We start from the raw sequence: 26,807 nt of genomic DNA on the forward strand, positions 1-26,807 counted from the left end.
TACCGTGTTCAACGCTAGAGTAAGTAGTTCATTTTTGAGTACAACACAGCAGTTTTTTTTGCAGACTTGCATCCTTGCAAGTATCCTCGTGGATTTGGGAGTGTGTTCGCACACGTGCATAAAAGTACTCTTGTCACGCGGGGGGGAAAAAACAGTCCTAGTTTGAACAGCGAGCCTATAGAGGAGTGAACCCACTCAAGCCTGATCATTAATCATTGTGTGTTAAGAATGCCTGCATATACAGTACCTGGACGCAACAGCGTGTGTTTGTATGTGCATGCATTGACCGAGATGCTGCATGTCCTTTCTAGTTTGTTTCAGTTTTAATCAGTATAAATGAGTTTAAAAACAGGGAGGTAATTGATGGATTGGACATAAGGTCAGAATACAAGGGCATGATGGGACTGCAGTGGAAAAAAGGCCGTTTCACCTCTGACTGTCTCTGCTGCTGACATACAGATCAATCACTGTGACGGAATAATAAAAAAAAAGCATGCATGATGAATTTTGGTTCTCCCGTATAACATTAATGTGGATAGGTTATTATATTTTCTTTTAAGCTAATTTAATTTTAAGAAGCAGATTGTAGTCTTGTGAAAACAAATTACATGTTGAGTCCATTATGATCAGTGTATGTGAAATATAACATGCCACTATACCTTGAAATAGGTTATGGGAAATATTTATTCCGTGTACAAGTAGAACGCTAACAACATTTTCAAGTTTTCTTTTTGGGTGGTATTGTGGTTCCTGCATATCTATCAGATTCTCATGCTCGTCTTGTGTTTGAAGCTCCTCGTTGGAGGTGTTTCTTGTGGCGTTGAGAATTTGACCATTCTAACTCAATTTCTGTTGGCAAGCAGCTGAATCCTTGGCCAACTGACCACAATTAGTGGCATGACCAGACCTCCTGCTCTGATTGGTTGGCTGGCAGATAAAACATTTTGTGTGCGCTCTATGAAAGCCTAATGAGAGACAAAGAGGACATCAGATGGAGCAGATTGCGTGAGGGAGGGTTGAGATGAGAAGAAATAACCCCCAACTGTGAAATCAACCATCTTTTGATACTCTGAATTTTGAAAAGAGATAGCCCCCCCACCCCCCTCTGCACACACCATTTCCCCACCAAATGCTTCGCAAATTTGTGAACTCCACCAGCGAGCTGAGTGAATTTGACTCTGAGCTCAGTTTGTTTGGCCAACTGCTGTGGTGTGTGAGTGTTGTCCTACAGCTGCTGTGGGCTTATGCTGCCCACATCCCCTCTCCATCGAGACCAACCTCCTCTTTGCTTCTTAGGACCGCTGCTGGCAGCGGGACTAAGCACTCAGTAGATGTGTGAGGGAGACATAACGGGCTGCAACTCCCAAACTCCCACCAGGAAAGTCACTCTAAGATTAATGAGTGTTGCGATGTCTGCTGGCTACATGCTTGGCCATCACAAACCTGGACCAATGGATGCGAGATAACTTCAAGGGATGCGGGGGGTTTTGTTGGAGTTTTTGGATGGAGGTTTTTCAAGCTGCGTCTACGAAAAACATCACTTTTTTTTTTTTCCATCGTCCATAGACTGTATATAAGAAGTGGACGCAGTCACCGTGATGTCATTTTGAAGCCTGGAGTTTGGCATTTTGGCCGTCGCCTCTTGGTTTTTGGAGTTAAGTACAACCGAATGCTGATTAAGACATTTTAGGTGGCCAAAATACAATTAACTTTCATGAACTGAAAACACACTGTGAAAGGGTTAAAGTTCTAAGACAAAAACACGGACAACTCCCAGACAAGACAACGCCGTGGTAGTGACCTGTCAGTCACAAAGTAGCCACGCCCTAAAGCATACCCTGCTTTATGGTCTATTTGACTCTAAATGGGACCATAATTTACTAAATGAACATCATGCTGTATTGAAGAAGACTTGAAGCTAGCGATTGAGACCATAAACTCATGTTTACAATGTTTATAATAAATTGAGTGAGAAGTAAGGTTTTTTTCTCATAGACTTCTATACAGTCTTACTATTTTTTTTTTTTGCACCTAGAGGAGTTGCCCCCTGCTGGCTAGTAGAAAGAATGAAAGTTTAAGACACTTCCGCATTGGCTTCATTTTTCAGGTTGCTGATATCATCAAAGAAAGTGTTCTGTATTCATTTGATTTATATAAAACATGAGAAAAACCTATGTATGCTCTGTCCTACGACACAATATTTCAGCAGAAACCTAAGACGGAGTGGATAGGGTAAAGAAATAATGAGCAGACGTAGAGTGCTGGAATACACTACTGCCACAGGTCAGGGTTGCTGATTTATTTCTTTTCCCAAGACAATTGTGTAGCTATGAATTTCTTTTTTTACTTCATCCCAAGGCTTCTTATGAAAACTGTCATTAGGCATCGAGACAAAAGAAACACATTTCATTTTGTCATGAAGCCACTCGGACAGACAAGTCCGTGGCAGGAAATGAAATAAATAAGGAAGGAGTGGCAGGAGTGAGTGGCTGGGTTGACATTTACTGTGATTAGCGTTTGTAGTGGTGAATGCATTTCTGTCATCCTCTCACTCACCATCTTTGTTTCGTTCTCCTCGGCGATCCCACGCGTTCAACTTTCCCTGCTGCATGCAGATATCCGTGACCTTTAGCTTTCCAGTATGAAATATAATAATAGAAGAAAATGGGAAGTGAATTCACTGAAGAACACAGGTGCACTACAAACAGCATGACTGGAGACTGGGGCTGGTGCCACATGCCACCATCTCTAAAACACATTAAAAAAAAGTCAAAGAGATGGAAAAATATTTCTGTGGATGAGAGCTTAGCTGTGTAATCCTGCTAAATTTGACAAAATGTAGACTCATAAATATGAATATACACCCAAAACTCCATACTGAGGTAGTCTACATAATTCATGTGAACGTGTGTTCCTGCATGTGTACATGACTGTGCCCTCTCCCACACCTGCTTGTGGCGTATCTGCAGATTCACAGCATACTGCATGTCTCCTCCAGACACATCCAGAGTTCCCCTCCATCAAGGGCATAATGGTGCGATCCGTCGGCTGATAATGTTGGTGTGATCCGCAGGTCGGCCGGCCCGGCGCCAGAGCAGAACAGCCTCTCATGGCCCATTACAGTCTGCTTAATGACCACACTGATGACCCAAACTCTGTGGCAGGCTGTCCTCACTCTGCCTGTTTAAAACAACATTTCACTCCCCTCGTCAAGGTTCACTACTAAATGGTGGATTTGGTTTTTCTGTCTCTTGTGGTGTTGGCCCAACTTTTTATTGTCCAATAAGAAAGTTAGAGTATTGTAGCAGATATCTTTATTGCTAGTCTGTCCTTATAAAAAGACTTAAATATATGAATAATACATTCTAGTTTTCAAGATTTACTTGTCACTTATTTATTGTCACATCTTTTACTGAAGAATACAGGACATTGAGCTTTGGCTAAATATTGATACAGTGTTGACTGAGGTGCATGGAAGCCCCTTAATGAATACATTGTACTTGGTATTATCCTTTTTTCTGTAAAATTTGTAAAATAAAGCATAATCATTAGGGCTGTCAATCGATTCAAATATTTAATCACGATTAATCATATGATTGTCCATGATTAATCTCAAATTAATCGCACATTTTTTTATCTGTTCAAAATGTAACTTAAAGTTTGATTTGTCAAGTATTTAATACTCTTATCAACATAGTAGTGGGCAAATATGCTTGCTTTACACAAATGTATGTATATATTTAGTATTGGAATTCAGTTAACAACACAAAACAATGACAAATATTGTCCAGACTGCATTTACTGCATTTAACATAAAAAAAAATGCTTGGTAATACTGTAAATCAAAACTGAAATATAAAAATAGATGTGTTGATTAAAATAACTCAGGAATAATATTTTTTTCTAGTAAATATATTATTGGAGGAGTTAACTAGTGTCATTGAAATGTGCAATACCTTATATTTTATTTGGATATATTTGTTGATTGTGTTACTGCCATGTATGAAATAACTATCACTATTCCAAAAATTAAACACATCCCTACAGAAATGAAGAAATGAAGTAGACTGTTCCAAGTAATGAACCAAACATGAGCTACATTTGGGCAAAGTGTCACGTAAAATGAAAGAGCATTGGCTTATTGAAAACCTGACATATCCCTAATTAACCCTCCCTAATTAGTGTATTTGTATTACAAATTACTAGCTTAAACGTTGCTTAACCAATAACATTTGAATGGCAAATAACATCTCGTAATTTGGATCAAATAATGGACTGCCTGACCTTTATGGATCCCTCAGTCTCTTTGTGGCCACTGACAAAAGGCCTTGAATTTTTAAGCAAGAGGTAGCATGCCTCTGGCAAAACAGGTCCCATAAACCCTCAATCCCAACAAGTCCTCCAACAAAATATGTCCCCGTAAACCCTCAATCCCTACAAGTCCTCCAACAAAATACATCCCTGTCAATCCCAACAAGTCCTCCAACAAAATATGTGCCTGTAAACCCTCAATCCCAACAAGTTCTCCAACAAAATGTGCCGTAAACCCTCAATCTCAACAAGTCCTCCAACAAAATACATCTCTGTAAACCCTCAATCTCAACAAGTCCTCAAATAAAATACATCCCCGTAAACCCTCAATCCCAACACATACTCCAACAAAATACATCCCGCAAACCTTCAATCCCAAAAAGTCCTCCAACAAAATACGTCCTCGTAATCCTTCAATCTCAAAAAAGTCCTGCAACAAAATATGTTGTTTGTCCGTGCCGTCTAGAATAGCACAAAAAAAATAGTTTTTTACTGCTGCTGATATTACCCATGGGAGGACAGTCTCCTCAATCGAAGGCAGCAAATTAAGGCACACACACACATGCATGTATGTGTGGTGGATGCTTCCATCGCATGTTATTACTGTACATTATGTGCATGTCCAGACTTGGCATACCAACTCCCGCACACATGTGCACAGACAGATGGACACGGAGAACAATATTCTCTGAGCACAATCCTCAAGTCTGTGGAGGCAATTGCATTTCAGACATGTCGAGAGCCGGTATGATATCCAGTAATTATATCCAGCCTGTGGGGCTGAGTGAGGCACAAAGGATGTTCGCATGTTCCTTCACACACAATATCCACCGTGGAATTCTGCCTCTTGTCACATTTCCAACTCAAACATTTTGAGTAATTTGTGGTCATGGACTGTTAAACAAGTGAAGCACGGTGTCCAGGGTATTACAATGACTCCTTCCTTGCCACAATCCTCAGATATGGATTTCATTTTTTTGCTCTTTCTTGGCCATTTCCAATTTTCCTCACACTCCATCTCTGTCCCTCCCTCTCTCATTCCTGGGCTGTTATGATATGCGGCCATGTTGTACGGTGACTGGAAATGACGGATGATCTCTCTGAATGAGTAATACAATCAGAGCCATGGGGCACTGAAGTGGGGAGAGAGCGAGAGAGAGAGAGAGTGAGGGAGAGAGGAATAGATCAGCCGGAGATACGGGACCGAATCTGGGTGTCTTAATTTAGTGGGCCATAATTAAAAATCTGTTTGCCAGTTTTTCCTCTCCCTGCTCCGCAGTCCCGCCTCCCCTTGACAATTAAAGATTTAATCACCATCTGCAAAAAAGGGGGCTGGGAAAGTATGCCTGACCCAAAACTCAAAATGCAAGATGATGCTGTTGAGGGACAACATTCAGGGAACTCTGTCCATTCTCATCCAACTATAAATTTTGTTTATCCACATAATTACTTATTTAATGAGCCACTGGAAGCAGACACTTGTGACAGTATTTCCTTTTTGTATTTACTTGCCAGAACATAAGAACCAGATCTGAACTTTTAGTGAACTTTCCCTGAAAATAGAAGTGTTGGGATAATTAGGAAATAACACCTAAACTTGAGGTCGTAATGTATGCACTGAAAATGAAAGGGATGGCTCCCGATTGTGAGGTAAGTTATAAAAGCCTGACATCATTCTAAATTTAAATTCTGCAGTAGCACATTTTGTCTGTCCACAGACCAATCTGTACACAAGCACAAACAACCAGAATATCAAATACGCTTCTGTAGTGTGCGCTGGAAACACTGTGTTCCACATCTAGCTCCAAGTTTTTTTTTCTCTTCTTCTTTCTGAATGCAACTAGAGACTGACAGCAAACCTTGAAACATAATATCACACAAACACAGCGTTTCCACTCTAAATTGTTCAACTCCCAGTGTATTCGTGCAGACAATTATCATTTCTTTGGACTGTAGCCTTCACATAAGTAAACAAGAGAGCTTTTTATTTGTGGAATGGGGGGGGGAATGGAGTTCTGTTAGTCAGACCTTGCAATCATGTACTTGATCAACGTCCTCGAGCGTGTATTTGCTAGTGATATTGAGTCTTTCTTTCTGATCTTATTCACCAATTACTGTAAAGGGGACTCTGTTCTTTTGGATAAACATAGTCAAGAACAGAGAGGAAATCATTTTAGTTGATGCTTGAAATCTAATGTTATTCCTAATCATGTTGTTCCTTGGCATTCATTGGCTGCTTAGAAACCCTTTAGACTTAGAGAATAAAAATCCACTGTGAAATATTGCAAAGTGAAGTGTTTTTACAGTCAAAGTAGGCAGCAGCATGATTTCGTAAGAACAATTTAGGGAATTTGGGACTTATATGTTCTGCTTCATGGCTCTACTAGGAGAACTTTCTTGTTTCAGCAGAACTAATGTAGGCCAAAGTCTACGTTGATTCTTTTATCCAATTTTATAAAACAAAGATCAGTTAAGAAACAGGTTTTATTTCCAAAGATGACTATTACATTTGCTGTTGATCTGGGTTTTAGTATTTTTTTGTTTCACCAGTGTTCTGTCTTTTTTGCATGTCTCTTCTAGGTTTTGGTGTTTCAGCTGTGTAGTGATTTCCAGCTACACTAGTGGTGTGGTTCAATCGGTCGGTTGATCCATCACTTTGGTTCAGACTGAACTAAATCAACAACTATTGGATGGATTGCTATTCAAATGTGAACAGACTTACATGGTCCCCAAAGGAGAAATCCTATTGACTTTGATGATCCCCTGACTTTTTTACTGGCGCAAAGTTGACATTTTTGTTTTTTAATGAAGCATCTCAACAGTGATTGGGTGGATTGCTATGGAATTTGATACAGATATCCAAAATGTTCAGATGATTCATACTAATGACTTTGGTGACCCCCTGATTCTACTTCTATGGCCAACAGCAGGTCTAACTAACAAGTTTTCACTTACCCAATGACCTATCTCAACATACACTGGATAAGTAAAATCTACTGGATTTCCACTAAATTCTCCAAAAGCAATAATGGTTCCCTGGTGACTCTCTAGCACCACCATCAGGTTGGCTTTTGTCATTTTGAATGGAATATCTTGACAGCTATTTTAATGGATTGCAATGAAATCAGGCCTTCATGTCCCTTTGAGGATGAATTATAAACACCTTTTTATCAAGAGACAATTCATTTTTATTTGTCTTATATTTATGTTTAAAAGTACAATATATCATGCCTAGTCACATGCTTCAAACAAATAGAGGGCAGCATTTCTCCTCTAATACTGGGTCCGTACAATCTAAATTTACAGATATCAGTTATAAAAAAAAAAGTGCCAACTACTAACTAACAGCAGGGCAAGAATACGCAAAATTTGACCAAACTGCTGAAACTCTTAAGAGCCGGTCAAAATAACACTGCTATCTTATAATCTTCTCGTCTGGCGTCGGCAACACAATACATAGACGTCAAAACTGTTACTTCTTCACATTCTGTTGATAATGTTAGTTAATTTTTTGAATGTTTTAAACAAAAAATCTGGCCATATTTTAACACATTGCACCTTTAATGCTAATTAGTAAATGTTAGCATGCTAACTTGCTAAACTAAGATGGTGAACGTGACATTATACCTTCTAAACATGTTAGCATTGTCATTGTGACCATGCTGACATTAGCTGAAAGCACTGTTGTGCCTAAGTACAGCCTCAGAGAGTGGCTGATTGCATACTCCTTCTACACAAGGCGTTATTATTGTTGTCATTATTGTAGGGCCTCTAAAGGTTTCTGGGGTATTTTCTGAATCTATTTTCTAATTTTACATGGCAAATTGAGCTAGCCAACCTGCTGAGTGCCTTTGTCTGCCAGTATCGTAAGGTGTTCCACATCTGCTGCAATGTAAAACGTCTTTTTGAACTCATACAAAACAAGGTCACGCCTGATTATACACCAGTGTACTGGCAGGAGGGCATCTGCACATTGGCAAAGAGGCTCTTTGGAATATTTGAATGCGCTGGATATGCTCCTCTTCACAAAAACAGACACTAATTAAGACACAGACTTGGCTCGGCGTGGCATTGTAAGAAAAACAAGCCACATTCGTTATCAGATTAATGGATGATAAACTAAGAATATCATAAAGGAAATAACAGAGAAGGAGATTGTGTATTTTTTATTACACCAATTGCAGAAATCAATAGGTACATTCAATATTTGCTCAGCCCTCCTATTTTTGTGCTTTAAGTCTAGAACAAACTAAATCCCCCTGTAAAAGATGACTTTATCTCAGACTTACCACAGTCTGTAATTAAGTCACAAAGTAGAACTGTCTGGAGTTATCTATGGGGAGAAGGTAGGCAGGGAAACTTTGAGACGGTGACATATCATGAATTACAACTCAGTCTATTTCTGTGCCAACTCTTATCGGGTTCGGAGACCTGTTCTAAAGGGGAGCTTTAGTTTCGTGTATCAGGCCAGTACTTAATGGAATTGATGGCTCTGTATCAACTTTGGCCCAACAGAGGGGGGTGGATTGGAGTTGGTTGGACTCAAAGGAGCTGTGCCAAATAAAGACAGAAAGTCTCCTCCTCCGTCACTTTGACTGAGGCGGCTGATATCAGGCTTGGAGTTAAGTAGCTAAATTATGTGGTTTATGACTGTTGGGCAGATCGTTTCACTGGCACATTACTGTTTTGTTTCTAACATGTTAGATGTTGGGAGATAGACCTTAATAGCACAGTCATAAATGTATCCACCTTTTGATTAACAGCCAAAGCAGCCACGGAGGAAAGATAAAAGATGAAATGAGATGATGAAAAATAAAGATCGATGTGGCCGTAGATGCAGGGTTAGAAAACTTAAAGGAGCAGTGTCTTACATTTATGGGGATCTAATATATTATTAATAAGTATGTTTCCTTTAGTGTATAATCACCTGAAAATAAGAATTGTGTTTTTGTTACCTTAGAATGAGCCGTTTATATCACATAGGAAGGGGGTCCTCTTCACAAAGCTTGCCGAGATGTTTCTACAGTTGCCCGGAACAGATAAACGACTGTGTTAACTTTTCCTGCTTGGGCCAGAGTCGATAATGTTACTCGCTCCGGAGTTAACCACCGTCACTTCACTCAGCAGCCGGGAAACAAGTCACGGGAAACCTCAGTTGGTCTTGAGGTGCTGCGTTTCGAGAGACGGACCGTCACATTGGCCGCTCCTCATTTGCATAAAGTTAAGGGCTAGGTTACTGTATGTCAAATATTAAAAAATAAATAAAAAGCTGAGCAAATCTCAGAGGAGCAGCCTGTCACTTAAAGGAGAAAAGATGGTCCACCTTAACAGCCCACCTTAAGAGAGTCTGAGCCGGTGTTGTAAGATACAGGAAGTTGGCTCGAGTCTCGAGGAGTATTAGCATTTATTCACCGACAAATAAACTGTACACACACTGCGCTGCTACGTTCACAGCTATAACGCCACCGACAAACCCCACACTCATCGCTGCCACACACACGTGGCCCGCCGGACACTCGCTAACGTTACACCGGGCTGACAGAGTAGCCAGGCAGACACACAGCTGACAACCTCGCAGCTAAAATAAATGATGTGGTGGAGACCTACTGGGAAAGTTGCTGCATGTGTCCACGGCAATATCCGCCGCATCGTGGCTGCTACAGTAACTCTCCCGGACGGTTGAACTGGGGACTCAGTTGTCTGTTTTGCGCATACACTGCAGTTGGCGATAAATGATGGATTCAACCTGTTTGTGCATCGGCTTATCGTTGCAGCTGGGTGGCTTGTTAGGCACTAAAACCACAGCACCGCTGCATGAAACACACTAATCTTGTCAGTTAACGGTTAATTGGTCGCCAAAGGTCAAGGGTCGCCTATCGGTTAGGGAAAAAAAATCTAAATTAGCATCCCTAGATGTCACCAGATCTTACACACTGGACCTTAAAAAGGAGAGAGAGAGAGAAAGAAAGAGAGAGACAGTATACAAGTTCAAATGTATTTTGTCAGCCACGGTGACCTGCTGACTTCTCTCGCAGCGTTCTAACGAGACAGCATCGCTCGTAGCCCACAGCAGGAGGGGGTGGGATCGGGTAAGGAGAGGCACATTATATCCTCTATTCAGCCACAGACTGGGGTCCTTCTGATGCCTTGCATAAAAACTCTCATAAATGTTTGATTTTGTTTACTGGGCAACATAGTATGAATAACAAGTCTCATCACTATGAGTAAGCCTTGCCTGTGCTGAGAGCCTGAGGATAGGCTTCCAGTAGCATACTGTTGACAAGAAGAATGAGGTGCAGTCAGGAAACACAATGAAGAATGATGGGAGGGAGGTTTTGCTTGAGGAGTGTGCTTTTTTTTCTTCTAAATGTGTTAAAGACAATATGAGTGTGGAAGTAAAGTAATTACATTCATGGAACAAACTTGTGAATGTGCGGAGGTTTAGTTTTATACCCGAACAGAATATCTAGTAGTCTGGTGTTAGGTATTATAGTCTCTTTCTTTATTTTAATTACACTTAGTTCTCTCCTTCAAGTATAGTCCCATCAACACATGGGGATTTCTGCTTAAACACGATGAAAGCCTCTCCTGTGGGCCATCACATTCTTGCCAGCTGACTGAAAAGATGTATTACAAAGTATGTGTCACCAACTTTCCATTGAGTCCAAGAACGCCAAATATTCAAAACCAGAGAGGACTCCGAACTAGGACATGGATTGGCTTTACAAAACTCATGAAGTGCCGTGCAGTTAAGGGGTTTTGCAAATACATTTAACAGAGAGATGGATCAATTATACATCAGAGATTAAATATTTCACTACGTCTGAAGTAGAAGGTAATTCATTTTGTACTTCTCTAACCATCTAACCTCAAGAAAGGTTCACCATGTTTTCTCTCATTTCATTTGACTTTCTTACATTAACCGTACCACTAAATTACAATGTGCTTAAACAATGGACATGGTTTTAAACTCTACTTCTTCTGTCTGAAATTACTTTAAAGCGAGGGTATACGGTATGTTTTTGGCATCATTGGGAAAGAATTCCATAATAACCTTTCAGCATATTGTAATTCCAGTGTTCTGAGAGAAAACTAGACTTCTGCTCCTCCTCATGGTTCTGTTTTCAGGCTTTAAAAAATCTAGCCCGTGACGGGACACTGGCCGATCACAAGTCATTTCAGAGAGAGTGTTCCTATTGGCTGTTCATTCAGTGGAAGTAGCCGTCAATCACTCGCGAACTCCGATCAAACGGTCAAATTAGGGAGCACTGATTAAATATGAATTAATATTATGTTACTGTAATGCCTATTTCTTGTGTAAAATGTTTTCAGAAACATCTTGTAGTGTACTGTAAAAAGAGAGAGTTTGCTACGGCTGGTGGGCGGTGCTTGGTATTACTGTTCTCAACGTGGCAGCCGGGTCACTAACTGTGCACTAGGTACACTACAAGATATTCCTGAAAACATTTGAGGCGAGAAATTGGCATTACAATAACAGAATATTGATTCATATTTAATCAGTGCTGTCTAGTTTGACGGTTTATCGGAGTTCGCGAGTGATTGACAGCTGCTCAGAGATGGTAAGGCTCCAACTCGGCTCTAATTGGTTGTTTTCCTCTGGGTCTGTGAAATCTTGCAAATGCCATTAGGAGCAATGGATGACACTAGAGGACATAGGGGCACATAGTTTTTTTTTCAGATTACCTGTCTCATGCACTACTGTCATTATATAGTGACCATTTTATAAAAAATACTTTTTTTAATCATATTTGCTCCAATCTTGCCTACTGTTGCTTTAATGGAGCAGTGTGTAGGATCTAGCGGTGAAGTTGCAGATTACAACCAAATGAAATTTCTCTCGTTTACCAAGCATGTAGGAGAACTTCTGTGGCCATCGTGAAAACGCAATTGGCTCTATCTAGAGCCAGTGTTTGGTTTGTCCGTTCTGGGCTACTGTAGAAACATGGTGGCCGGCTCTGTGAAAAGGACCCTCTCTGTATGTAGATAGAAACGGCTCATTCTAAGTTAACGCAAACGCAGCAATTCTTATTTTCAGGTGATTATACACTAAAGAAAACATACTTATTAATATTATGTTCCATTTCTGCCAAGAGATCCCCCAAAATGCTACACACTGTGCCTTTAATAGACCCGACCGTGTGGCAGCTTGACTGTAGAGTTCAATAAAGTACAACATTTTCTGTAAAGTTACAGTATACTGTGAAAGGTGAAAAAGCACTCCCCCACCTCTGCTGAGACCCAATGGTTCGGTCCGATGCTTCTGGCAGGGTGAAGCAGGTCTACAAACTGAAAAAAATGCAAATAAATCAATGAATGAAATGAGTAGGAAAGGTCAAATGCACACACAATTGAAACAGGAATACACAGATTTATATAGACACCTTCACATTATTGATATGTAGGCTAGTTGGTATTTAATTTGTTGAACCCCACTCAAAACAAAAACGACACAAACTGAATAAAAACACTACTATAAGAAAAATAGTCAGTTCAGTTTCTGTGTGAGCGGTGGAGTCCGCTGCTGCGACGGGGGTTCAGGTGGCCATGTGTGTCTGACCAAAAGATGTTTTATGATCACCATTTGTTGCTACTGACCTTAAACCCAGACTGTGTCTCGGCAGAAGCTCTCTCTCACTGTCACCGTCTGCATTCCCACGTCCATTTGTCTAACCTCTTTAGGGTGCACCTCTGATAGCACTATAGTACCTACATGATGTTCTTCTTACTTTGACTCAGTTAATCAGAGCTGTTTCCCTAAATCAGAACTCACAGAAAGGTTCAACACCTTAGAAATTAGACAATGTTTTATTCATACACACACTTGTAGGAATCTTGCCAAAGTGCTTGCAGAGTTGCTGCCACAATTACTGCCTTAATACGCAAACAAGTTTGAAGACATTGCATGACCCGCCCTACTCTGTCTCTGATTGGCTAGTACTCCGGTTGGGCTGTCACTGAGCGAGGAGTGACGTCAAACTGAAGACACCGCCTTGATGAGAGGACTGACAGATTACATTCACGTTTGAATTTTGACAACAAAACAGCGTGGTGACATTTAAATGCAATAGACTAGGGGGCGCTGTTTCATATTGTCATTTGAATAAAGAGACAAAAAAAACAAACATGCAATTGATTGAGCTTTCATTTAAATTTTTAATCAAAATAACTCAAACTGAATTCAGGATGGCATTGCCTACTTTGCATATTGAATTAACACTTGCAAAATGCATTTTTTAAATTGCATTACTACTTTGCATATTGAATTGACAATTGCGAAATGCACTGCCGTTTGAACGAAGAGGCCAAAAAACTTCCATATGATACTAGTCAATTCAACTTGCTGCTCTCGGGCAGTTGTCCTCAAATGTCATTCTCTATTCCTCATTCTTCAAGCAGTGCTTTTAACTGCACTTATCACCGTGAAAGAATAGTAATAGGTAGCAGACTGACTCAGTATATGAACAATCTTATATGCCACAGCTGTAGCAGGCAAAAGCAGGTATGGTACTGTAATATAACATAAATGTAAAAAAAAAAAAAAAATGCACATAATAGCTCACTAACCTTAGCTACGTTTCACATCCTGCCACGCACTAGATAAAAAGGACAAGTAAGGTCATATCCTTGATGTCACACACATTACTAAATCATAGCCAGTTTTGTTGTTATGAATAGAAAAGAGTGGGCGCAGTATACAAAATGAAACACACAAGCTGAGCCATGCAAGGACATTCACAGCAAGCCATTAAGCCGAACATCGCTAATAAGTAGTCTGACTCACACTGACCACATGGTCCAGCCAGCTGTGGAAATGCTAGAAAAGATTATAACTGAATCAACTAAAGCTGAATAAGAGGCAAGTTGTGCTGTAAAGACTTTTTTTTCTTCTTTTACAGGGGAACCCGAGTGTCTGTGTGTAGTCCCACTAGTGCATGAAGGGATGGATATTGTCAAGTCTCTCCCCATAACTCTCATGGAAGGCCAAGTGAAAGAGGTGACCGAGCAGTATAGTGGTAGTGCAGTCAACAGGATAACGTTTCAAACGGACCAGCATTGCTGTTGTTTGGGAGCCCTAAGGCATGGCTGCTAGGCCTGAGTTGAGCGTGTCAAACTCAGATTCCACTGAAACTGAGATTTGTGCGTGTGGAGTGGAGTTAAAAAATAACACACACACACACACAAACGCTCTGGGTAACCCTCTAGCGTCAGTTTTGGACGTGTCAGGACCGGCATGCCAGTTTCCGCTCGTTATATGTATAGTGTCTTTTCAAAATAAACTTCTGTGCAGTTTCCGCTTTTACATGCATACAGTAGGCCTTTCCCATTTCCGAGTTTGTACCTTCTCGATTCCTTTCCTCGACTCATCTCCTCGCGTCTCAGTCACTCCCACGGGGGATGCGAGCGGAGAAGGCAAGGAAGAGACGCGAGGACAGTGGAGTCAGGGCAACAGGCACTTAACGAATGAGACATCCTTGCCTCGGAGCCGTCATTTTAAATCAACGTCAATTAAATATGACACGTGGCACAGCTTCATCAGCTATCCATTGTTTTGTTGTAGGCCTACCGCTGTATTTTATAATCTCTGTCAGATGAGCAAAACAGTGTTTATGACAATTTATAGGCTATATTTACTGTTATTAATTAAATTCACAACGTGTCATATTGTGACAAGAGTGAACGGATGTTTGATTTTTTTTAACACACTCATTACAGCCTTTATATATTGTATTGTGTGAAGCACTACAGATGTTTGTATGCACAGTATTATACTATACAAATAATACAAATAAAGAGTGGCATTATATATGTCACCATTATAGCAAGTGAATTAGGTGTAGCCTACATTCAAGATAGAAACATAAATAATATAAAGATGAAATGCCATTAAGGAATGTGCTTAGAACAGCGCCTTATGAGGCGCTACACAAAAGGTGAAGGGCAGAAAGTTTGATAATTTTAAATACCTACAGTGGGAGGAGGGAGAGGAGACGAGGAGGCACAAATCGGGAAATGAGAAGCAGCTAGAGTCTTTTCAAAATATACTTCCATGTTCACAGGAAATGTACAGTTTCCACTTGTTTCATGCATACAGTGTCCTTTCAAAATAAACTTCCGACATAGGTTTACTTAGTTTTTAAGTTCACTTGGTTAGGTTCAGGCAAAAAAAACTACTTGGTTTAAGGCTTAAGAAAAGATCACGGTTTGGGTTAAAATAAGTATGCTTGGTACGTAACTTGCGTATGTACAAGTTAGTTAAGTATGTAACTTACGTAGCAAAAGTAAGGTAAAATAAATCAACATTGACTGGGTTTCACACGGGACACGAACAACGGTCTCCTGGGTAAAAGTCTGTTTGTTTGACCCAACCAACCTAAGCGTACTTTCTCGCTCTTCATACTATGTAAGTTGCTCTAATGCTGACCTGGATGGGTTTACATTGGAGTTATTTGAAAGCCTGGTGCGTCTTGTAGATGCTAAAGGGTGACTTGGTGCATTTGTATCATACGCCGAGGGGCACTGACCAAGCAAAACAGCCGGAGCTTCTAGTAAGTTATGCAACCAGTCAGTGGCTGGTTGTCTCTTATTTAACACCGACTGAGCAACTAATTCTGTTTATTTGTCAATTGGAGTGTAACGTGTCTTCAGAGTTTGGGCCAATAATCCAAACAGAATTTTTCTAGGTTGTCTTTTTAAGTACTCCGCAATGACATTTTGACTTCTTGTCATAGACAAACAGGAAACGCTGTCATTCCCCTCGTCTCTATCTCTTTTCCCAGGCTGTGGTGGAAAAACTGGCCTAACCTCAAAGTAGTGGGTGTCCTGTCACACAACACAACACGGAGAGAGGGTCTGATCAGCCTTCACACAGGGAACTCTGCTGCACCACAGGGTTTGTGCTGCCATCATAGAGCAGAGGTGTGTTGCTAAGGCCTGGCTTGGCAGATAGAGTATACAGAGATGTTTTTTTTTTTTTTCTGCTGCTGACTCCCATCTCATTTCTTGTTTCAGGCAAACATTGGAACTTGACAGCGTGGGCGCACGGACCTGCAAATGATATCTGCAGGGGTTTGGACTGGAATATTGTCAATCAGAGCGAGCGAGAAGGAGAGTATGGGATGTTGCGTGAGTATGTGTTTGCGCAGTACGCATCTCCATGCATGTGCTTGTGTCTTGATATATACAGTATACATAAGGTGTATGCTTCTGTAGGGTTCAAAATTGTGTGGATGCTGTCTAGTTTTGCGGTTCCTTGCTGCAGGATTTACTTGGCTGAGTAAAACATTTATGTGAAGCCTCTCAATGAGGAGCCAGAGAGGGAAAAGCAAGAGAGGCAGAGGATGGTACATCCTGACCTGCAATGAACTGTTGCCTCCTGTTGAGCTTTCATTTCATGGTTAAATGTGGAGTTAATGGCTGCTCTTACATGGTGGTTGGTGGCTTTAGTGTCTCTGATTCAGGGCCTCCATTAGTCGCTGCGGCTTAAAAAAAGAACACTGCATTCTCTAAGCGGCGGAGCTAACAACAGCATTCTTGTGCAGAGGTTATTACACTCACTACACAATGAACAAATGGTTGACTTCCTGCAAAATAAGCTTTGCATTTAATAAAATACCGCAAAATACCAGTGCCAGTATGCAATACCATTATCAATATGCCACCTCTTTGTACATCTGGCATCCTCGACGCTTTGCAGACATCAGCAATCTTTAATCTTGCTAAACGTTTATGGGGTTTATAGATCACTTTTAATTGCAATAGTAGAGCTGAAAAGGCAGAAATGACTTATTTTGCTGTGCAGAAAATAGGAAATTCAGTAAGCAAGTACACAAAGATGATGTAAAAGGAAATGTTAGCTCAACTTCAGGCAGAATATTTAAAGAGATGTTTCAGAAACATGATCATTTTAAAGTAACAGTGTTGATATTTTGTGAAATATGCTTATACACTTTCTGGCAGAGAGTTAGATGAGAAAATCGATACCAATATAAGGCTATAGAGCGTTATCCTAGCGAACATATATGACTGGAAACAAGAAGAAACAACTGGACTGGCTCTATCCAAAAGCTAACACAATTCACCTACAGTACCAGTGCAAAATCCGAAGTGTAAAAACGTCAATTTTACCACCGTTTTATTGGGTGTTATGTGCTGCATTATTTCTTTGCTGGGAGCAGTTGCCAGGCAACCAGCGGATACTCCTGGAAGTTATGGCTCCCAGTAGTCTAGCTTCCGGTGTTAGTTAGTGACATAGATATAAAACAGTTTTATATCTATGGTTAGTGAGCTTTCAAAGTGCTGGCAGGTGGATTTTGTTACCTTTTGGACAGAGCAGGCTAGCTGTTTAACCCTGTTTCCAGTGTTTGTGCTATGCTAATTCAAACAGCTGCTGCCGCCTGTAGCTTTGTATTTAACAGACCCGATTTGAAAATGGTATTTATATTACCATCTAACTCTCCGCGAGAAAACACACACGTATTTCCTAAAATTCTTTTGAAATGGAGCTCCACTGATTTCACACATCAGTCTGTTTACAGGTCTCAGGGAGTCGCCCACTACTGCATATGCGGGAAAAACAAGTTGTATAAAGCCTTTTGTGACTCCAGAGGGAGCTGCACAAAATCTGATAAAGTGCCTCAAGTGATGTCAGATTTGTTTTCGTTTTTCAAATTTGTGGCCTTCAGCTCCAACCACTCAGGAGTTAGAAAGAAGACCTCTGTGACCTCATGACTTGAGTCCGACAACATTGTAGTGCATTAAGTGCAATGCTAAATCAGTGGAGAACTCGTTTAAGACCTGACTTGTGCCAACATGTCCGACCAATTCCAGACCAGGGTTATTATAGTAAACTAAACCTGAAATTAAAACATATTTTTTAGTAAACTGAAACTAACTAAAAACTATATATTTAAGAAAAAAACTGAACTGAAACTATATTGCCTGAGTAAAAATGAATGAAAATGAGTGTTAACACATTTCAGTTTGAGTTATTTTAGCTATACTATATATATCACTTCCGAAAAAAAGGAGTCTGCATGAATTTCCGTCAGCTCTCGTGACATTGAATATATATCTGTGTATTTATTTGTCACATTTTGTTTTACAAAGTTAGGAAAAGCAATGTTAAAGTCCAGCCTGATGTTGCCTTACACATAATAGAATGATCCCAGTCACTTCTATACAGTGAGACATACAGCTTATTGATTAAACACTGGTATCAGATCAGTTCTCGGTAAAGCCCAGGTATCAATATCGGTTTCGGGACTGAAAAAGACGGATCGGTGCATCCCTATATTTTAGAAGCTACCCTTTAGCAAGTTTGTTGTTTTATTTCATCCATTATTGACCATTTGTCTGCAAGGCTAATGCAACACATCGCACTATGTTTCTCTTTTCCTGCAGGTCATCGCCGGCCTGACAAGAGCCCGAGGCAATAAGTTGGTCTGAACCCAACCTGAAACCTGACACACTGTTTGGGGATGTTGGGCAGCAGGAATCTGTGTCCCACCATTTGCACAAATCCACTTAATACACTCGGTCCACTTTCATCACATCGCTCTTCTTTTATGCATCCCACCACTGGTGAAGGGAATGCTTGGTCAGCACTTTGAGCTCCCCCACTGCGACTCCTCTAATCACCCCCATACTGTACTGTAGTCACCCCTAGGTGGAGTGGATGTATCTGCTTTTTAAAAGTATCTTAAAAGATTTATTCCATGATTTTCTTCAGTGAAGAGAGTAGCAGCTTGGCATGAAAATGAGCTGCGAACTCACAGTGAGAATATAGTTTTGAGAAGAGATATATGCATTATGGATAGCCTACATCTGATTTGTAGAAATGGAATTGTGGAGGTCTCTTTGTGGGCAGTATATAAACCAGACAACTGGCGGTGAAAGAAAAGAAAAAAGTAGAAAACAATGTGATAAGGGCATGGACAGAGGCAGCGAAAGCCGAGGGCGAGAAAAAGGTTAATATGACAAATAATTGGAGAGAGCTGCAGCCACAGGCAGTGTTATTAAAATTGAATCAGTGGTGGATGTGAATACCGCTGGTTAGATTAAAGCCAGTATGAGGTGTTTTAAAGTGTTTTCCAAATATCCAGTGCTGTATCTGAGAGGACAGCAGGTATCTGAACCAAATCATTTCAACATCTATTGTACCTACAGTCCCATTTCTTTGCCGACACGAGGAGAGCACTCCCCAGAATATGAGAGGGATAGGATCCTGAATTAGATATGGAGAATTAATAATTGATGGCGCTAGAGTCGCACACATGCCCACACACACACACACACACACACACGAACACACTCGCAAACTTGCATACGGTATATGAAGTATTAAGGATCTGCATCCAAAAGGTCAAGAGGGAGTTCTTCTAGTCAGTTACTTATGGTCAAATTAAATATTGAGCTTCTCAGCAATAGAAGGCTCGATATTCGGTTTGCTGCAGCGCGGACTGAATTGGACACTCTAAGAGAAATTACGTAAACATTTAAAGCCGCCCCCCTCCAGTGTATTTTGGCATTTCTATGATATTTCATATTCATTTGAGTCATTTTCTGACAATGTTGATTAGCCACACTGTTATTATTTGCCAAACTTTTTTTTGACAAATAACTAAGCAGTCGATACCAGAGGTGTGCGGGCCTCTAACAGGTACGAACGATGGGGAGCGCACAACTTTCATGCCCAAAAGAAAACAAGAGAAAAGTCCCGTTAGAGAAATAAACAAATCACAGTGCGGCGTCGGTGCGGTGACGGTGCTGGAGCTGAGGCGAGAGCGGCCGGTGCTTGTGGACGGTGCACCTCAAAAATGTCCCGAAACTGCATTTCAAATGGTTGACCTCAGCAACATGTCTATCCGTCCTCTGGTGCGCTGTGGCTGGCGTGCGTCGTTGCGGCTCCTCGGTGCAGCAGCAGCAGCCGGACGGCCGCCTCGCCAGGAGGCAACAGTAAAGAAGAAAGCGAGTGAGAGAAAGTCGGTGTGTTGCGCTAATTATTGTCTCATTTGTGGTCTGATGAACAGTAGATTCATCTAAACTGGGTTCAAAACGATGCAATCTGGTTGCTATGGTAATGAATAACATCTGACTATTAACCACACCTTTCATCACCTTTCATCCTTAACATCCTTTCTCTGTTTGAGAAAGGATGTTAACCGAAAAACAAAACTGGCTGGAGGGGGGCTTTAAAGTTGAGCCACATTAGAGAGCAATATAAGCACATGAAACGGTTAAATATGTTTAAAATGTGGAGCCTCGCCGTGGACCACTCCTGCATATGACGAATGCCACTCCAAGGCCTCGGGTTTATCCGTCATACACATCATAAATCCAGCGTGCGTGTGTGAGCGTGTGTGGGGCGGGTGTGATTTAGTTGGCCATGGTTTACCCAGCTCTGCGTATAATAACTTGCCTTTAAGAGTTTTAAGTAGACCACAGAAATCCAGCGAGAGAAGCCCGCTGTCTCTCATCCTTGTCATCTCGGCCGGCACGAGGTGTGACTGATTGCGCCGACTTGATCGACTACTTTGCATGACGTACAATCAGATAAAATGGCCATCACTTGGGCTCTATCGCGCCATAAATCACCACTGAGATATGGAGGAATATGTATTCTCTTTCTCCATAAATCATGGTTATCCCTCATCTAAGAGTCAATTATCTAACGCGCAACAAATGGCTCGGCAATAACCTTGAAGCTAGGGGGATACATGCAGGGAGGCCGGCTCGCGGGCTGTTGAATCTTGTCTATTTTGTAACCACTGGCCACAACAGTGCATTATCTAAAAGCTGTTACAGAATGGATTTATGTAGATTTGAAAACATTTTGGAAGTTTTATTTGGTACGACCTATCAGAGTCGGATGATTTACTGACTGCATGTTTGCCTGGGTGAGAAATTGATGTCAGTTTTGATGGGTAAATGGATGCTATTTCATCCCGGAGCTCTTGTAATGACGGCACGCTATTTTATTTTCTCAGTTGGGGACTTAGTAAAGGAACAACTTGATTACATCAAGGCATTCAGTGATCAGAAGCCGGCCTCGGACGTTGTACTGCTGATCTGTACTTCAAAGACTAAACACATTTTACTGTTGTAAATCAGCCTCATCTCTTGCAGACATATCACAGCTTATATTCTATTTCTATGTCTCTGTGATCCTTATAATTGCAAACATATGAAAGCAGTCACAGGAAAAGAGATTGCTTTTGTTCTGTTACACCACATTTGTTTCATTTGAACTTCACGGCGTTATGTATGGCCACTGACAGTTCCTGGCAATAATTGGGTGCTTTAGGCTGAGGAACTTCAGAGGGGGCAGAGACCCAACTTAACAAGCTGTGATGCAAAAAAACGAAAAACAAACATAAAGTCAAGAGAGATAAAGTAGCGGCGGTTGCGCCCACACACAATGATTTAGTTGTATGGAGAGTGTTCAGTGAAAGGAAAGCATTTCTGCTAGGGGTATTTGATATAATATTTAAATAGATGAATTGTTAAGTTACAAGTATTTGCTTTGCAGCGTATCTTTAAGAGGCTTTGGCAAAAAAATGGATAAAGAAAGCCAGAGCAGAAGAGTAACTTATCATGACACAAGACTTAGTGAGCATTTTGGGTTACATTGTAAAACACTTGCAAGGATGCAAACTGTAGCATTCATCATATACACTAGTACTGAGATCAGCCAACAACGTTCTTCTCATAGTAATTCGCATTTAAAGGGATACTGTGTAGGATTTGGCGGCGTCTAGTGGTGTGGTTGCAGATTGCAACCAACTGAGTACCCCTCTGCTCACTCCTCCTTTTCCAAGAGCAGTAATGTGAGCTGATGAGTGCAAAGAGCCCATCCGTACTATAATAACACTACTTAAAGAGCAATGGAAGTCAGACTGTGGCTGGGGGTACTACGGTTTTGCACTCTGCGGCAACTACGGTGGCCTTCGGGTGACATTAAAATGCGAAAGGCTCTCTTTAGAGCAGGCCTTGGCGGCCCGTGAGCTGAATCTAGCCTTTTGACAACCTCAATCTGGCCCTTTGATCATTTATGAATATGAAAAAATGCTAAATGCAACATTGTGTTTATTAAAACAACAACCTACTTCTATGATTAAAAAGGTGCATTGTTTTCACATTTAAATTCTTAGCTTTACAGACTGTTAAAAGAAATATTGTGTTTTTATTTAAATAACCTGCTGACATTCTGAGTTTATGGGTGTTTACATTGTTTGATTATTAGAATATCGTCATTTTATTAGTAGGCCAATTAGCCAATTTATATTTGTCTGTTGTTAAGCACAAAAATCTGGTCCTCTCTCTAGGTTCCATGGTGGAGAGGAAGTCGTGTTGCTCAGGCTCTATGTGTTTGATGACGCCTGGAAGCTGCTTGACATCTCCTGGATCTATCTCTTCATGTATGTTTCACACTATATGTATCATTTTTATTTTGTCATATGGATTGTCTATGTTGTATTTTCATTATGTTGTTACTCTGTACACACCGCATCTACAGTATTGCACGTCTATCCGTCCTGGAAGAGGGATCCCTCCTCTGTTGCTAGGTTTCTTCCATTTTTTTTCCCCTGTTAAGTGTTTTTTGGTTAAGTTTTTCCTTATCCGATGAGAGGGCCGTACTGTAAAGGACAGTGGGTATCTTATCCTGTACAGATTGTAAAGCTCGCTGAGGCAAATTTGTGATTTGTGATATTGGGCCATACAAATAAAATTGACTTGACCCAGGGTGTTTAAACAGTGGGTATTTAGGAGAGTCAAACTGACTAAAAAAAAAAGATTTTAAATGCAACATTGTGCTTATTAAAACAGCAACAACCTACTTCTAAGATTAAAAAGGATCATTGATTTCACATTTAAATTCCTAGCTTTACAGGTAAGACATATGAAATGTATCCCCTAAATGTAATCCCTATGTAGATATTAAAGGCTCATTCTACTAACGAAAATACAACGATTCTTAGTTTCTGGTGATTTTACCCTAATGAAAACAGTTATGAATACTAAATTCCATTTCTGCTAATAGATCCCTCGAAATGTTACACACTGTTCCTTTAAACACAAGAAAGGAGAGGCTGCTAGTAGCTCAAAAGGCTTTTTAAGATTGCATGTGCACATGTGGTTTGCTCACTCCTAAATTGTCGGTGGATGATTGGTGGGATTTAAGAATAAAGTCTACTGCAGGTCAGTAAACGATCTTGGAGTCAAGAAGCTTTTATTCTTCTCTCTGAGACCCAGTGGTTTAAGACTCTGTCTGCATTCTTACTTATACTGTGTGAAATCTCTGTGTTTTTCATTAGATTTTCCTTGTATTCCTTCCTCCTACTCTTTCTCTGTCTCTCTGAGCCCATTTCCACATGTCTCTCCCTGTTCCACTGCCTCTGGTAAATGGACTTGTGCAAGGGGAATTCTCAGCTCTTTCCCAGACAGGTTTGCTCTCCAGATACAATCTCACTGCCCGTCCCTGGATGCTGACCTCTTCTTTGCCATAAGGGATCTTTATCGGTGATTGCGGGGCACCGATTCGACGCCGAGGTCACTCTCTTCCCATCGCCGCCTCGTGTCCATTTCCTCTCCATCCACTGTAAATTGAAAAGACATTTCCGCAGCCCGGTCATTGTAGTGAACTGCCGTTTGATTTCAGTGACCCTCCAATCAATTTGCCAACCTTACAATTGCTGTTGTTCTTCCAGGTGTTTTACCCGGTATTGAGCGAGTGGGAATGCATGTACTGTAAGTATGTAGGGAAATTGCAGCAAAAGAGAGTGTGAAGCAGACTGGTGCGGTTGCAAATGGGTGGTGGTGGTGGTGGTGGCCAGCTCGAGAGAAGACCGGGAGAAGATGGGAAGCAGGAGAGAGAAGGAGTTGTGTAAATGTGTCGTGCATCAGTGAGGTGAGAAATTGCGAGAGCTGCACAGATGGCATGCTCTCACCTTCATCAAGCTCTCCCTCCATCAGTCTTCTTTGCCCTGACACCAGAGCCACACGACATGACCTACTGGATGCGCCCTTCATACGAGCATCTATATAGTTGTTATAGCATCTCTAAACATCTGCATGTACTGGGTCTCTCCAGGGTGAAGTCTTCTGGTGCACAGGAGGTGATTTAATGTTTGGAACCAAAAGGTTAACTGGATTGCAACATGTTTTTTTTTAACTGTATCATCACATACATGAAATTTGACCTCTGCATTTAACCCATCCTTAGCATTTAGGAGCAGTGGGTTGCTGTTAAGCGCCCAGGGAGCAACTTGGGGTTCAGTGTCTCACTCAAGGACACTTTGACATGCAGAGAGAAGGAGCCAGGGATCGAACTGTCAAACTTGTAATTACAGGACTTCCTGCTCTATCCCTTGAGCCACAGCCGCCTCAGACTATTTTTTACTGAATATATGAATTGAATTTTTAAATTCACTCATATAATACTAGATGGGTTGACCATCTTCACCTTACAAAATGATACATGGCCAGTGCTCCCTCAGATATCGTGGTATACATAAAACTTTAAAATGAAATTGTCGTCGCATTTAATTCATGATGTTTAATACGTTTTCCTGCTTAATTTGAGTGTTTTTGTTGTCATTTTTTTTGTTTTAATTGTGTTGGCTCAATTTTCTTTTTTTTTTCCTCCTTACGTTGAGGGGAAAAAATAATAAGTTGTATAAGTCTGTGGCTTCTTGACCTCCCCTGTCACATTTCTTATTTTTTTTTTGGATTTTATTAAGTTTTATTTCTGTTCAAATAATTAATCATAAAGATAAATCAATTATTTATTGATTAAATAATATTTAAGCACCCAGATTTGTCACACATCCAAAAGTTTCTGTGTTTCCTGCTGTAAAAAGACATTGATCACAACATTTTAGAGAAAAGGGGGTTCTTGTGCTACGAGGAAAGCTCAGCATATGGAGAAAATACATATGATCTGCTGATATTGTCCTTCCTGGTAATTTTTTTTTAAATTAAATTAAAATATTTATTTTCTATCTGATTTTCATGTTTTTTAATGATCAAAATAAACTGATGTCTTCTCCAAAGGAATCCAGGCTCCTCTTTTCTCATCTAAAATTGACTGTATTTATAGTGTTTGGCATTTCCAGTTTTCACTCAGTCTATTGGATACCGGCCCATGTTTGAATAGAGGGAAATAAATTTGCAAAAAGTGCATTAAACTAAATATTTTAGAAATTGGTTTTGGGAGATCAGAAGTAAAGTCACTAATACAGCACGGTATAATGACATCTTGGCAGGAAATCTAGATAACGACACTAAGGGTAGAGATAATATCAAAATCCAAAAGTCTGTCAGAGTGAGAAATAATGGAGATAAATGTAGATAAAGAAGATGTTTTTTTTTCTCAACAGGTCTCAAAGCTACTTTATACATCATGAAAAAGACTGTCAGATAAATGTGAGACATGTAACGGTAAGGAAACAGTTGAACATGTGCTGATAGGGAGAACCAAGTTCAATGTAGAAAGAGAAAGATTGAAGGGCAAGGTGGTAGATACAGAGGACAAAAGGTAACTACAGGTTCAAAGGACTTTATTTAAATGTTTGAATGAAACATGTTTAATATCCAAAATATAACTTATTTATAAAGTAAAAAAAAAACATTTTGTTCGTACAACAAAGAAGAGTGTATTTCAGTCTGGGGTGGATTTGTGGAATGGGTTAGGTGATGGGTTGAAGCGGAGCACAAATATAAATCACTTTAAAAAGCTATACAAAAAATATATTTTTGGGAGGTATATGGATGAGGAAGAGCTGTGATAAGGGTTGGTTTATATCTACTTTTTAACTCTGGATGGATATGTGGGTTGTAAATAAACTTGGGAATGCTGTTCATATATTTAATTTGGGATGTAAATAAATCTGGGATAGTTTATATATTATATTATATTGTCATTTTATGATATATGAGTTATTAGAGGAGAAGTGAGAAAGGGGTAGGGAAATATAAGTTTGACTTCTACCTACTCTTTTTTGGACACTATTACTCTTGTTTGTTATTATTTCGTATCTGTTTTTATCTATTTTTATGTTCGAAATAAAGTCTTTCATTCATTCATTCATATAAAGTCATGATTTTTTATTTTATTTTTTTTATTATTATTTTTTAAATAATATTGTCTTTAAATGAAATGAATTAAGAGATGTCATAAAACAATGATGTTACACACTCCAGTCAACTTGTGTGGGGAAATATAGGGTCGTGTCTAAAAGGGAACCTGAAAATTGCGAAATCTGATCTGAGATCTGCAAAGAAGTTTCTCCAGTTTGCTATGGGTGCCCTTTTGGACCAATCTAGACACAACAGGTGATCACGTTGTAATGAAGTCAGGTGAAGTTGTCAATTAGCTAGCTGGCATGCTTCATCGTGGGATCGGTTGAAGTTAGGAGGCCAACATGTAGCTATCGTTACTCTGAAACTGGGCTTTCACCACAGTAAAGAACATATTA

The 26,807-nt window shown here is 40.3% G+C and overlaps 1 long non-coding RNA gene across 4 annotated transcripts in view; it reads left to right on the forward strand.

The window, feature by feature from the left end:
• LOC141754665 (uncharacterized) overlaps positions 1-20,011 on the forward strand; it is a 70,801-nt gene extending 50,790 nt beyond the window's left edge. Inside the window, exons 6-10 of one of the 4 annotated variants that reach the window (XR_012590696.1) lie at positions 2,210-2,283; positions 14,229-14,326; positions 16,110-16,248; positions 16,342-16,455; positions 18,733-20,011. This is a non-coding gene — a long non-coding RNA (uncharacterized LOC141754665). The remainder of the gene's footprint in view (positions 1-2,209; positions 2,284-14,228; positions 14,327-16,109; positions 16,249-16,341; positions 16,456-18,732) is intronic. The other 3 variants (XR_012590695.1, XR_012590697.1, XR_012590698.1) reach the window with 3 other exon arrangements.
• The last annotated feature ends 6,796 nt before the right edge of the window (positions 20,012-26,807 follow it).

Source organism: Sebastes fasciatus, chromosome 17 (assembly GCF_043250625.1).
Source record: "Sebastes fasciatus isolate fSebFas1 chromosome 17, fSebFas1.pri, whole genome shotgun sequence".
Taxonomy (NCBI): Eukaryota; Metazoa; Chordata; class Actinopteri; order Perciformes; family Sebastidae; genus Sebastes; species Sebastes fasciatus.